The 13121-nt window shown below is 35.2% G+C and overlaps 2 protein-coding genes across 4 annotated transcripts in view; one reads left to right on the forward strand and one right to left on the reverse strand.

Moving 5' to 3' along the window:
- LOC126825112 (neuropeptide Y receptor type 1) overlaps positions 1-2007 on the forward strand; it is a 58538-nt gene extending 56531 nt beyond the window's left edge. For all 3 annotated transcript variants that reach the window (XR_007681801.1, XR_007681798.1, XR_007681799.1), the window contains exon 2: positions 1174-2007. The gene's annotated coding sequence lies outside the window, so the exon portion shown is untranslated. The remainder of the gene's footprint in view (positions 1-1173) is intronic.
- The window catches only part of LOC126825115 (protein MTO1 homolog, mitochondrial), a 54169-nt gene that overhangs the window by 25466 nt on the left and 15582 nt on the right, over positions 1-13121 (reverse strand). The gene's annotated exons all lie outside the window — the stretch shown is intronic.

Genomic DNA, 13121 nt, shown 5'->3' on the forward strand with positions numbered 1-13121 from the left:
TCGGTGAGAAAGATGTTGGTTCGCTAACCTGGAGGTTCTGTGTTCGCTCCCTGCATTAGCCAAGACAGCTCATCGGGATTTCCTGGCGTGTTTTCTCTGGCAAGTGACAGCGTAGTATAGTCATTCAGATGGGACGAGAAATGAAATGAAATGAAATGGGGTTTAACGTCCTACTGTTCTGCTCCTATCCTGGGCTAATGAAGACGGGCATACGCCATACAGTGTGCTATGAGGGAAATTTTGCCCAGGCAGCGGCGCTACGGCCTACTCTTATATCGAATTCCAACTGCCAAGGGATCTTTTACGTGCACCACTGTTTGGGCAAAACTTTCCTCACATCACACTGTATGGCATATACTCATATTCATTTTGGCCACCATGTTGGATTTCACAATGACGTCATGCATTTTCAATCTAGCAGTTGGATGTAATGGGTTGCCTCCCCCCTAAAACCTAGGGATAGACACCAAACTTGTTCCCCTCACATGAACAGTAAGGGTGTTATGTATAGGATATTAACCTATCACAGGTTGATATGATAGAGAACACGTGGGTGAAGCCCAATAATGAAAATTAACAAATGTATGTGCAGGTTTCTTTCAAACTACTTTTTCACCATTCTGGAGTCTCTATAGGTTCATTTGAATTGAAAGCAAAGATGAAATGTACAGTAATAAGTTATCAGACGAAAAATGAATCCCCTTTAGCCAACAGATTGAAGGCGAAATAGTTTTGAATGCAAATTCTGATGGGGATCTACTAGTTGCTAGTCAAAAAGCTGAAGAAAATTTTGATCAGAGAAGGCAATGTGTTTTGATTTTTCCGACTGTGAACCTGAAAGGTTTTTAGTATGTTCAGAGACGGATTTAATGGACTGTATTAAGGGGACTGTCCCCAAAAATACTTATTGAAGGGACTGTTGCTATAAATAGTTTCAAGTCTTGGAGTGTGTGGAGAAATAATTCTACTTGTGGACAAAGTGAAAATTCTGAAAGATATTTTAGACATGGTAAATCGAAGTGTTAAGGGTTAAGTTGAAAGTTTCCTTCAGATATTTTTATAAGCCTGTAAGTTATTTTGTACATATTGAATTATAATGGGTAAGTTGAATTTTTCTTCTGATATTTTTGATAAACTTTTGTAACCTATAATTACTGTGTGCATATCTTTCAGGTGTCAAGAGTATACACAAGAACAAGAGTGATTTGCTACATGAAAAAGTTCCAGCAATACAACTGATGCCAATACCTATACCTTCTGTTTCAGTGCTGAATGCAAATAACTGTACCATAACCATTTGTAATTGTCAAGAGAATAAAAAAGTGATTTCTGTGTTCGAGGTAATATTACATCAATGTCATCAGAAGTTGATATGAAGAGGTTGATATGAAGCGAATATATCAACCTATGGTGACGTCATGACGGGTTGATATCAGATATAACTTGTATGCACATCTAAGAAAAAACTACCACCAGTTGTATATATGGTCATTTATATGAAATGGTAGTCATCTTGAATGGCATTTTGAATTCCACGTCATAGTGATGTCTTAGAGAGAAATTCATGAGACTTTTTAAAATCTGTGGTAATGATGTCCTTTGGGTAGACACCGTACTTGCTGGATTTAGAGGTCAATATTCACATGTTATTTAAGAATTAGTGCTCTCGTATACACGATTGGGTGAGGACTAGATTCAAACTGGCACCAAAATGTTTCCCGAAGGGGTAAAGATAGGTAACTCCATGGAGGGTTAGTACTAGACCAATTTATCATAAAAAAAAAAAATCTCCCCCCCACCCCCAACTTAATTCCTGGACCACACTATACAGAATTAGAACATTCACAAGCATACAGAATTAAGCTCATACTTGTTCCACTAGTAATAAATTTTCAGAACCAGATTACAAACATGTGTGCATTGTCACAGCATTTAACAAGCAGTATAATAATAAAAAGGCTGCAATATTTAAAGATGTTGCATGGATAAAAGGCATAATTGACCATGATTGAGATGAAAGATAAATGATTATCTTGATGAATGCCAGCTCATGTTCTGTATAATCATCATAAACAACATACAAAACAATGTTAATTTTTTACTGAACAAATAGAATAATATTCATAACCGAAAATTATGTTAACCCACAACTGTGTATAAAGGCTATGAGAAATAATCATTATTGTGAACTAGCAGGATACCCGGCTTTCAGAGCCTAAATTTGCCTGAGGCCTAAATTTGCCTGGAGACAAATTCGTTTGGGGCCCAATTCGTCTGGGACTCAAATTCGCCAGGGGCTAAAATGTGTCCGGTACCCAAATTTGATAGTCTAAAACAAAGAGTCATACTGGTTAATTTGACACCACATATGTGGGGGGTGGACAGCGGCGACAAAGTGTTATTCACCAGGGGCTAAAATGTGTCCGGTAACCAAATTCGATGGTCTAAAACACAAGAGTCATGCTGGTTAATTTGATACCACATATGTGGGGGTGGACAGCAACGACGAAGCGTTATTCGTCCCTACGTCCAGGTTCAGTTGGCCCAGGGCCCAAATTTGATGGCCAAAAAAAACATTCACAGGGCCATGCTAGTTAATTTGATACCACATGTTGGGGTGGCGCGGGGCGACAAAGCATAATGGGCGAACATACACACACTGATTTTATTTATATAGATAATGTATTTTGTGTTTTCATCCAGACATAGCGTTTCTTTTCTTTGCTGCATAATGTAATGTGTTATTGAATTAGCTAAGCCTTTCCCCAGCATTTTTTGTTGTTGCTTGTCCATCGAATCACAAAATAAGTTATGTTCTGAGTGACTAAGGAGTGAGTCGTTGGGGTTTCAAATCTCTAGCATCTCTTTTTGTCTTTTTGGCAAGACTAGTGTGTGGGTAAGTGTCCTAGTCCCTTAGCACCTGTCTTTGGCGCCAATTTGCGGGTCTAGTGAATGGGGCGACTATGGAGTGGGTTGGTGTTCTAGTGCCTAGAACCTATCTTAGGGGGGACTAGCGAGTGGGTTCTAATCCCCTGGCACCTATTGTACTTAGGGGTACACTTTCGCCTGTTTTATAAATTTAGACCTGGTTTTTATTTTCCTTGCTCAATTCGATCAATATCTCAGCTTAGACAAATATGGAATACCTGGAGATTTCATATAAATAGACCAATGAGCATTTTCTAAAGAAAGAAGAACCGAAATAGTTATGCACCACATACCACTGGTTGAAGTTTGAACTATTGGCATCAGCACTCTTTAGAATACAAAATAGTGGGTGGAATATGAAGACAAACATTTCTGTTTTATATACAATGTTTCTGCACTCAACGAACATTCAAAGGTGCAAAACATCGGCAGATCTCTTCTCGCTTTCAAATAAATGGGTAACACAAATGATTTAACAGGAAGACAAAAGAAAACATTTGATGGATGAGTCATACAAAATCTAGCAATAAAATACATTTAGCAACTTTCATAAATTTTATTGTACACATTAAAATAGAGATTGTGTTAACTTGTCTTGTAATAAAATATTCTTAAATTTTCTAGAATACCACTGCCTTTTTAAAAGTAGTTTGGGAATTTAGTTATATGAACGAGAACATATCTGTAAGGTCCTCTGAAGATCTGGAGTATGACAGTTTGATAATTGGATTATATTCATTTTTCTATTTAAAGGGATGTTACCGAAACAACTACGGCTGCAATGGATATATTCAGGTGGAAGCCTAGTCTCAAATTCAGTTAGTACCCAGGTTTCTTAAAGATATTGAAGACATCAAAAGCACCCTTAGGATCACTATGCAATTTGATTGAATGCTATTTGAATATATGCATTTCAGTTTCCGAAACTATTATATGCATTTTCTTTCAGGTTTCATAAAACAGCGCATTTTTAAAATGAATATATTTTCCGTACAGTGAGTACGATGTTGGATTGCTAACCTGGCTGTCCTGTCTTAGATCCTGGTGTTGACTGTGAAAGTTCACTGGGATTTCCAGGCATGTTCCCCCCTTGTTCGTGGTGCAGGACAGAGGGTCTTGGAAGGGACAATGTATAGTTGTTTGGACTTGGGAGTGCACATAAAAGAACCCTTGATAGTTCAAATTCAAAATAAGAGGAGGCTGCAGTGCCATTTTCCGGGCAAAACTTCCTCATAGCACACTGTATGGTATATGTCCGTCTTCATTATCGCAGTCGGTGAAGAATACTTGGATGGTAAACCCCACCTCATTTCATTTTCGTTAACTGTTTATTTTTTAAATACAAGTTAATTCCAGTCCATTGCATCAATATATTAAATATTTTCTTGAGACAATAAGCATTGAATAATGAATACAAAACAATCAATGTTAATAGAATTGGAAAAATATTGAAATACATGTTTAAGCTCTGACCAGTGTTTAGTTATTGAACTAAAACTTCTTGTGTGTACACAAATGTAGATCTATATGATGCATTAAAATTGACAGAAATCATCAAATTTTGAAATTTCAATTACACTGTAAATGAAACCTGTAGTCAAGCTGAGAAGATGCCAATTATTCATGTTATACTCATACATTAATTGACCTTTTGGCCTTTGTTCAGTTGACCAACTGTGGAGTCAACTGTCAATATTCATCAAGGAAATAGAAATTTTTTTATCTATATCTATAAAATGACCTTGAAATGCCAGTGAATGGAGGAAACTAGAAGTGAAAACAGATTAACTGAGGAACAACTGTTAGAAATGTCAATATGACCTGTCAAAACTTGATGCGTTTAAACAGATGGAAATATTTCACCTTCATTTGAAGTAATTAATCAGTTTAAATATCTATCAAAATAACAAATCACAATACATTCTGTTAATTTTCATTACTCGGGTACTAAATAAACTTTGTTCTTATCCATTTACATATATTCTATGTCATGTTTCCACATGTATAGTCACAATATTCCAGACTAAAAAACAAATATGGACATTTATATAAATTTAAGTAGTCTTATCAAAAAGAATAAAGGTAAAAATTATTCAGATTGGTCAATCCTAAAATTAATAAGTCATGGCCAACTCAAATTCACCTTTCTACTGACTTCATGTTTTCCGTCTTAGAACAATAGTTAACCACTGAACATCATTTCAAAATGGCATCTAACTACGTTTTTTAAAATTTAATCGTCTACATCCTAGGTTTCCAACCTCTGGGTGGCGAAGCCATTTTCGTGGGGTCATGGCAGACTACTCCGAAACTCTTGAAAAAATGCTATGTTTTCATGAAAAGCATATGAATATCTGATCTATACACCTCTTACGACATTGCCAATCATTTCCTCTCTCATGCTCATGATTTGTTTCCCTAATCTCCCATTACTACATTTTATCTGGAAGGTGAAACTAGTTTTAAGGGATTCCCACTCGGGATGTGGATGATTTACATGGGTGACTTTGTTCTTAGAGGGGTCACAATCAAATGCTGGTTCCTGGAATGGGGTCGCAAAACCAACAAAAGGTTGGGAACCTCTGGTCTATATTAGTATTACAGTGGACTCTGTCACATCGACCTCTGAATAATCCGGCACTCTGTGAAATCCAACATCATTTTCATGTCCCGATTTATTTCCTTATTATTTCAGCCAAAAAATCTTTGAGTAATCCGTACTCTGAATATTCTGAATTACGACATCAATCACCTGTCCAGTCACATGATTTCCATTGAATCAACACTGTATAATCCGGCCTTCAATCGGTGGGTGTGAAGCCACGAAAGATTAACAAGCAATCACCAATCAATTATCGGTGAGATTAAAACTCGCTCGCGTAGGTCTTTGTTGATTACTTTTTGATAATTCTATAATCTGTTGTAAGACAGTTTTGACAAATACTCAAGAATACCCACAAATTTTCCCACAAATTATTCACAGTCGTAAAAATATTCCTAGCACCTGTTGGATACATTCGTTGAGCATGCCGATTCAGGGGCGCCGGAATCCGGGTACCAGGGTATACAAATGGTACGCTGCCCTTTTCTAGGGTATACATGTATACCCATGCCCTAATGATGAAATTTTTCAACCTTTTTACTAGTCTATTCCTTTGTGAATAATCAGGCTTTTGTCTCTTTCATTATCATGTATTTTAAAAGGTTTTATGTTGGAATTTGGAATGCTAGAGGCGCTCTAAACAGCGTTCTCGGAATTGACAATCATGAGGTCTGTCATTGAGTCAACTGGTGTGGTTTCGATTCCCCAGTAAGGTCGCCTGTCTGACCACATGTTTTTCTCAAGGTCCTCCGGTTTCCTCCCACTGCTAAAGACCACTACACGCAAGCGAATTATTGAAATAAAATTAAACCATATGTTAGTCTCAAAATGACCTAGTCTGTGTCGAGTGGACGTTAAACCCCATTTCTCTCTCTCTATATGACAGGGGCAATAATCTTGTGAATTCGATATAAGATCAGGTTCCAAGAGTGATGATGCCTCATTAAGGTAAAAGAATTTGTTCTTTTCTATCTGATGAATTAATAAATAATCAAACTAAATCCTAACATTAAAAATAAATATATCAATATGTTGACCTTTATCAGAAATATGAGTAAATTCTCAGATCCATCTTTAGAATGTTTCCTAACCTCGAGGTGGGTATGATACAACATTTGTTGTGAAAACTGAGAAATATTTCCTGAATATCATATCTCTTTCACCAGACTTTCGCAACTGTTCTATTATTATTCCTGACATTCGGTTTATTTTTTACCTGCCATTCTGCTGGGGAGTGGTAGTGAAATAGCAGAAACAAATACCTCCTTCAGTTATTTCTATTTCTATTGACCTTTCTGATAAAACCATTAATAACTACTCAAATCATCACAGACTGAGTACAGGGTAAACAATTCACAAGAAATCATTAGAAATAAATGGATCTGTGCATAATACGTAAATATTACTGTTTATTATCATCGAACGATGACATGCACCGGTACATTACTACTGATCATATTGTTTTTCACTCTTACAGAACATCTTGTATCACATCTCATTCGAGTTTTCATAGCGACTCATCAACTTCTACAGAGTATGTCCAACTTCTGAAATCCACATCAAATTACCCCTTCATATAGTTATAAGTAGAGATAGGCTATGTGTATGGGGCAGAATATGCTAATTCTTTCTAGAACATATAATACTATGCTTCTAGTAAAGCATTCTTTTCTGGAACCTCTTCAACAGACATTATTTTTCTAGAGTAAAGACACTTGTTCACCTTGTAAAATATTTTGAATACAGTGTACTATGTATTGTTCAAATTAGTGAAAGAAGCCCTTGCTTGTTTTGTACACACTTGTGGATGCATGGACCACAAAAGTCATCATTAAATCTATGTTCTTTGTTTCGAATATTACAATAAATAATAATTACAATTATCGGGAATGTTACCTGTAGCAGCACCCTTTAAATTTCATGTGTGCATATTAAAAAACACACCAAGTTCTAAGACATTTTTTTTATCGAACATGAGGAGTAAAATTAAGACTAATGTTTAAATGGGTTTGGATACAAGTGGGCTAATATTTAGTTGCCTGGCAACCTAAGTATTCTAACTTAAAGATGCACATCAAAAAACAATCTTATTGCACTATAAGTCTGTAATTTTAGCAAAAACATCTGTTATTTGTGCATTTATCTGTCTCCTGTGGTGTGAACTTAATCGTGTTATTGTTTTAGCGTTATTATTTCATTCTGTTTTAAATATAAATCTTGTCAAGTATTGGATAGTATGATTTATTCAGGTGATTATTTTAAAGTGTTATGATATATTCATTATTTCCTGAAAAGAATTCTTTATTTTGTAACTTGATTCAATTGTGACATATTATTGCCATGTTTGGTCGATCTATTAGGAATATTCAAAATGATATCTTCTACGTCTCTCTGAAAGCCCACATCGACCAAATAGATTTATGCATTGTTTTTCCAATTGACTGCCAGTCTGTTTTCTGTCTAAAATTGCTTATGAACATGGCAGAACTTAAGAGAACTATTGTTTAAACTTAACAGACAATGTAAAAACATTGAGAGAGTTGAGAATGTTTGATTACTTCTCCACATAAAATAAAGATGGTTGCCAGGCAACGAAACAAACACCCACAGAAGCTTAGCCATTCAAGCAGTCTAGACATTTTGCCACATCAGAAATCTTGAAGTAAATAAAAGCAAAATCTTTATACTGTATAAATCATTGGTGCACTGACAAGATTTTATGACACTGTCAAAGTCAATAAGTCTATAAATAATTATCAGAAATTGTATAACGTTATGTCATAGATTTCTATTTCATAATTGTTAAACAAAATTTCTGTTCAGGATATTGATATTGAGCAGTTATTGCCATGAGATTTATAATGGTGTAATATAATATATAATAGTGAGTATAAATCTATCTTAGACAAAAGTTTGAAGAAAAAATATTGAAACTTTTTATTAAAAAACATCAACATGTTTCTAATAGAACCGTCTGAGTATCAGTTCTTTGGATCAATCCATTTTCTGTTCTTTGGACCAATCCATTCACTGTAAAAGATGTCAGGTATCGGCAGACTAATGAGAATCAAATACAGACATTTAACTTTACATTATGTCAGATTTTGGACCAATTAATCCTAGTTGTGAAAATATCACCCAATTAGCTTTTGGGCAAGCCTTAAAAGTGTGACGGGAGAAGAGGTGGCTCACTGAGCTGGTTCACTAACATGGAGGTTATGGGTTTGATCCATGAGATGTTAGCCATGGCAGTTACCTCTTGATTTTCCATCGGCGTTTCTCCATGTCAGTGGTGTGGGACTGAGTATCTGGCAAGGACAGCTTCTAGACATTTGGATGGGACAAAAAAAAAAAGAGGTCCCATTAGAGCGTACATAAAAGAACCCTTGACACTTGGAATTCAAAATAAAAGTAGGTCATGGTGCGGCTATTTGGGAACAATTTCCCTCATAGCACACTGTATGGTGTATACCTGTCAGGGGTCATGGTGGTTAAAGTGGGTAAGATGCTGGCTCACTAGCCTGGAGGTTGGGTGTTCGATCACTGCATTGGCCGAGAAAGTTCATTCAGATTTTCTGGTGTGGTTCCCCCTTGTCAGTGATGCAGCACGGAGGGCCTGACAAGGACAGCTATCTAGTCATTTGGATGGGATGAAAAAACAAGGTCCCGTGTACACATTGGCGTGCACATAAAAGATCCATTGACAGGTGGTATTTAATATAAGAGTAGGCCATAGTGCCGCTTTTCGGGAAAAACTTCCCTCATAGCACACTGTATGGCGTATGCCCGTCTTCATTAGCCCAGTTCCGAGCAGAACAGTAGGACGTTAATCCCCATTTCATTTCATTTCATTTCGTACACATGTCATCATTAGCTAACTCGGTGCAGAAAGGTAGGGTGTTAAACCCAATTTCATTTTATAAAAGTGTGATCCTTGTACACACTGTTAAAATATAAAGTACAAGAATGTAATGTTATCCACAAGGAATGTTTAGGAACTATTTCAAACTCAATGACAGACATAACATCTCTTTAAAATTTCAAAACAACTCATGCATATGGTAATCCTAGAGACAAAGGAAATCTGAATCTTCAACTGTCTGTCTAATTATTTATACATACCAGAACCGTGGGGGGGATCCTTCAACATTACAAAATATTAGAACAAAGACTAGAAGAAAACACCATGACATGTGCTGAATTCATTAACAAAGAAAAACAACTGTTAGAAGCACAATTCCAAGTCTGCAGTAAAACCGGGCAAATATCGTGGAATTATTTCAGTAGGCGTTGGTCATACAATGGCGAAACATTCCAATCTGTATATCAATAAATAGTTTGCATAGTTTCTACCAATGCTTCGGACTAGTTAGGTGTAGAAACAAGACTGGGGATCACGGTGGCTAAGTGGGTAAGACGCTGGCTCACTAGTCTGGAGGTCGGGTGTTCGATCCCTGCATTGGCCGAGAAAGTTCATCCAGATTTTCCGGCGTGGTTCACCCTTGTCAGTGATGCAGGACGGAGGGGCTGACAAGGAAAGCTGTCTAGTCGTTCGGATGGGACGAAAAACCGAGGTCCCGTGTACACATTGGCGTGCACATAAAAGATCCCTTGACAGTTGGAATTCGATATAAGAGTAGGCCATAGTGCCGCTGTCCGGGCAAAATTTCCCTCATAGCACACTGTATGGCGTATGCCCGTCTTCATTAGCCCAGTTCGGAGCAAAAAGGTAGGACGTTAAACCTCATTTCATTTCATTTTCAAACAAGACTTGTTAATTTTTTTTTTTTAAAAAAAGGGTCTTTTCGCTACCAGTACCTCAGAGTAGTAGGGTGTACAAACAAAACTTGTTAGTTGTTTAAAAAAAAGAGGGTATTTTCGCTACCTGTGCTTCAGTGTACCAGTAGTTGGGTGTACCAACAAAACTTGTTTGTTTTTGTTAGAAAGAGAATCAATGGATAAGCCGATTATGATGGAAGTAGTTCATGTTGGGCAATATAAAGATAAATTTTATTGAAAAATATTTTGTGCATCTGTTGAAAAATCATAAAAAAGCAATGGGGTAGGTCAGTCATTAGGTATCTCCATTAATTAATTAATTAATTAGTTAATAACAATGTCATTAGAATATATCCTCTATCATTTGAATCACAGATACTAAAACAAATGGGTTCACCTAATCCTCCTCTTTTAAAGTTAAACAGCACATATGGTAAATGCATAAAAATTGTATGTGCCTGAGAGTCTTCTATTTTGCCACTCCAAAAACAAATTTCATCAAAATCCATTCATAATTAAATGAGATATATTCACTCTAAGAAACCAATAATACATGGATAATCCCACTGGTTTCGTGTTACTTTATTGAAGGGAGACAACACTCTTAAAGCCAAGGCATTATATCCAATAACTATTTTATCCAATTAAATTTCTAACTCTAGGGACTACTTTTCTTTTTATTCGACAATGCAGGTCTATCATATTTGGTAATATTCAGTATGTGTTATTTAAATTTCAACTCACAATCTGTTATATGTCACTGTAGTCTACAAAAGTCATACATAATACAATGAACATTGACAAATGTACACATGATGTTGAAAAGTTTGTAAATGAAATATTTAAAAATAGACATTAAATATCATTGGTTACATGCCATTTGGCCCAATTCCTATCATTAATACCCTACAAATATTATAAAAGTAATTAAATATACTTCAATAAATCTATCATGTTATTTGCCAATTTGCCAATATTTTTGGTTGTCTTTTGTTATATTGTATTGTATGACACCTATTATACAGTTGTGCAATAAAGTATTATTTATAACTATCATTAACTCAACAACTAGGACCAATCCATTTTATAGAAAGGGGTGTTTTGCAATTTGTTTGTATGTTTGATTTTGACTTCCTTAAAGAAAACAACAATATAAAAGTCACTCCTATATAAGTATATTGTCCACTGACTCCACTCCAATGTCAATGTTGGAGACACAACTGAATGCGTATTAACAAATCTGTGTGATACATTCCTTATATGGAATATTGACATATATTTGTTTATGTTCAACAGTATTACCCACTTGATGCATTTCCTAACTTTTATTCCTTTCCTAATTTAATAATATTCTTATTTCCCCTCATCAATTTATTACAGGCTTGTGTGTGGTGGGTCAATTAAGAATTAAGTACATGTATAGTTTGGACCCGGTGTAGACAAATTATAGGGTTGAAATGGCAAGTTTCTGCCATATTAATGAATCTATGCAAAAATATAACTATCCTTATGAAATTCTCCCTACTTTTGAGTCTGTAAATAAAAATAAAGAAAATGAACACATATATTCTACTATTTAGGACTAATATAATTAATGAGTCATTATTTCATATATGGTGAATAAACAATATTTTATTTCCTAGTTTAAATCTACTGTTTTGAATTGATTGATATCTAACAGTAATTTAAGTCTTATGATCTATAATACCATTTAAATGCTATTAACCTTTATTTTATAGGACAAAACCTGGTTTGTATTAATTAAAATGTAGTTTATTGAGACACATGACCATGTAATATGATATAGAGTACATGTACATGTGAGATATAATTATCTATATGTATTGGATATCATGATAAATCTAATCACTCTTATAGTCTTATCACATAGTTAAAGTTCACATTGATCTTGTGATATATGTATATAGGATTGTATGTAATTAGAGATAGATAAGATAGGCATTAGTCATACATTGATCTTATAGATTACACCTAGATACTCCCACTAAAAGCTTACGTGGCAAATAACATTAATAAAACTTAAGGAGAAAATCATTTCAGGAATTAATATTTTGTGTCATGTGTTTCAAATGTTTAAAACTGTAACCAATGTCCTTGAACTTTAATCATTAAAACCAGAAGAGATCATTATAATAATGGCCTGTTATCTCTGGTAGTCATCAGTTCAATCTCTGTTACTACCTCATAAGGAGTAAGCTTGCATGACTAACCTTGTGGGCTTTCTCTGGGTACGACAGTTTCCTCCTATTTCTAAAGACCCCTGTGCTCAAATGAATTATTGAAATAAAAATATACAATATTTTAGTAGCAAAATAACCATGCTGGTGTTGAGTGGATGTTAAAATCTTTCCCTTCCCCTGCCCCTCTTCTCGATCCCTCACTCTCAATCTATTTGATTATTGTTCTACAAAATTACTTTCGTTTGAATATCTTGTATAACCAAAATAAAAGAAAATGTATGGAATGTATCCTAACAGTGTGTCCTGGTGACTAAAAATATAATGTAGAAAATCAAGTGAAGTGTTGAGTTGATGTTAAGATCCCTCCTCCCCCTACCCCCAACCAAAAATCACTCTAATTTGAATATCATTTTGTATCACCAAAATAAAAGAAAATGCATGGAATGTATCCCAACAAGAGTTTGTCCAGAGGGGCTAAAATAAAATGTAGAAAATCAAGAAGATAATATGTCACAGGTAATCAACCACAAAAAAATCTCACATAACGAAACAAGAAATCTGTGACAATATTCAACTGCATTGAACTGCAAATTGGAATATATTAAAAAATA

This window comes from Patella vulgata, chromosome 6 (assembly GCF_932274485.2).
Source record: "Patella vulgata chromosome 6, xgPatVulg1.2, whole genome shotgun sequence".
Classification (NCBI taxonomy): Eukaryota; Metazoa; Mollusca; class Gastropoda; family Patellidae; genus Patella; species Patella vulgata.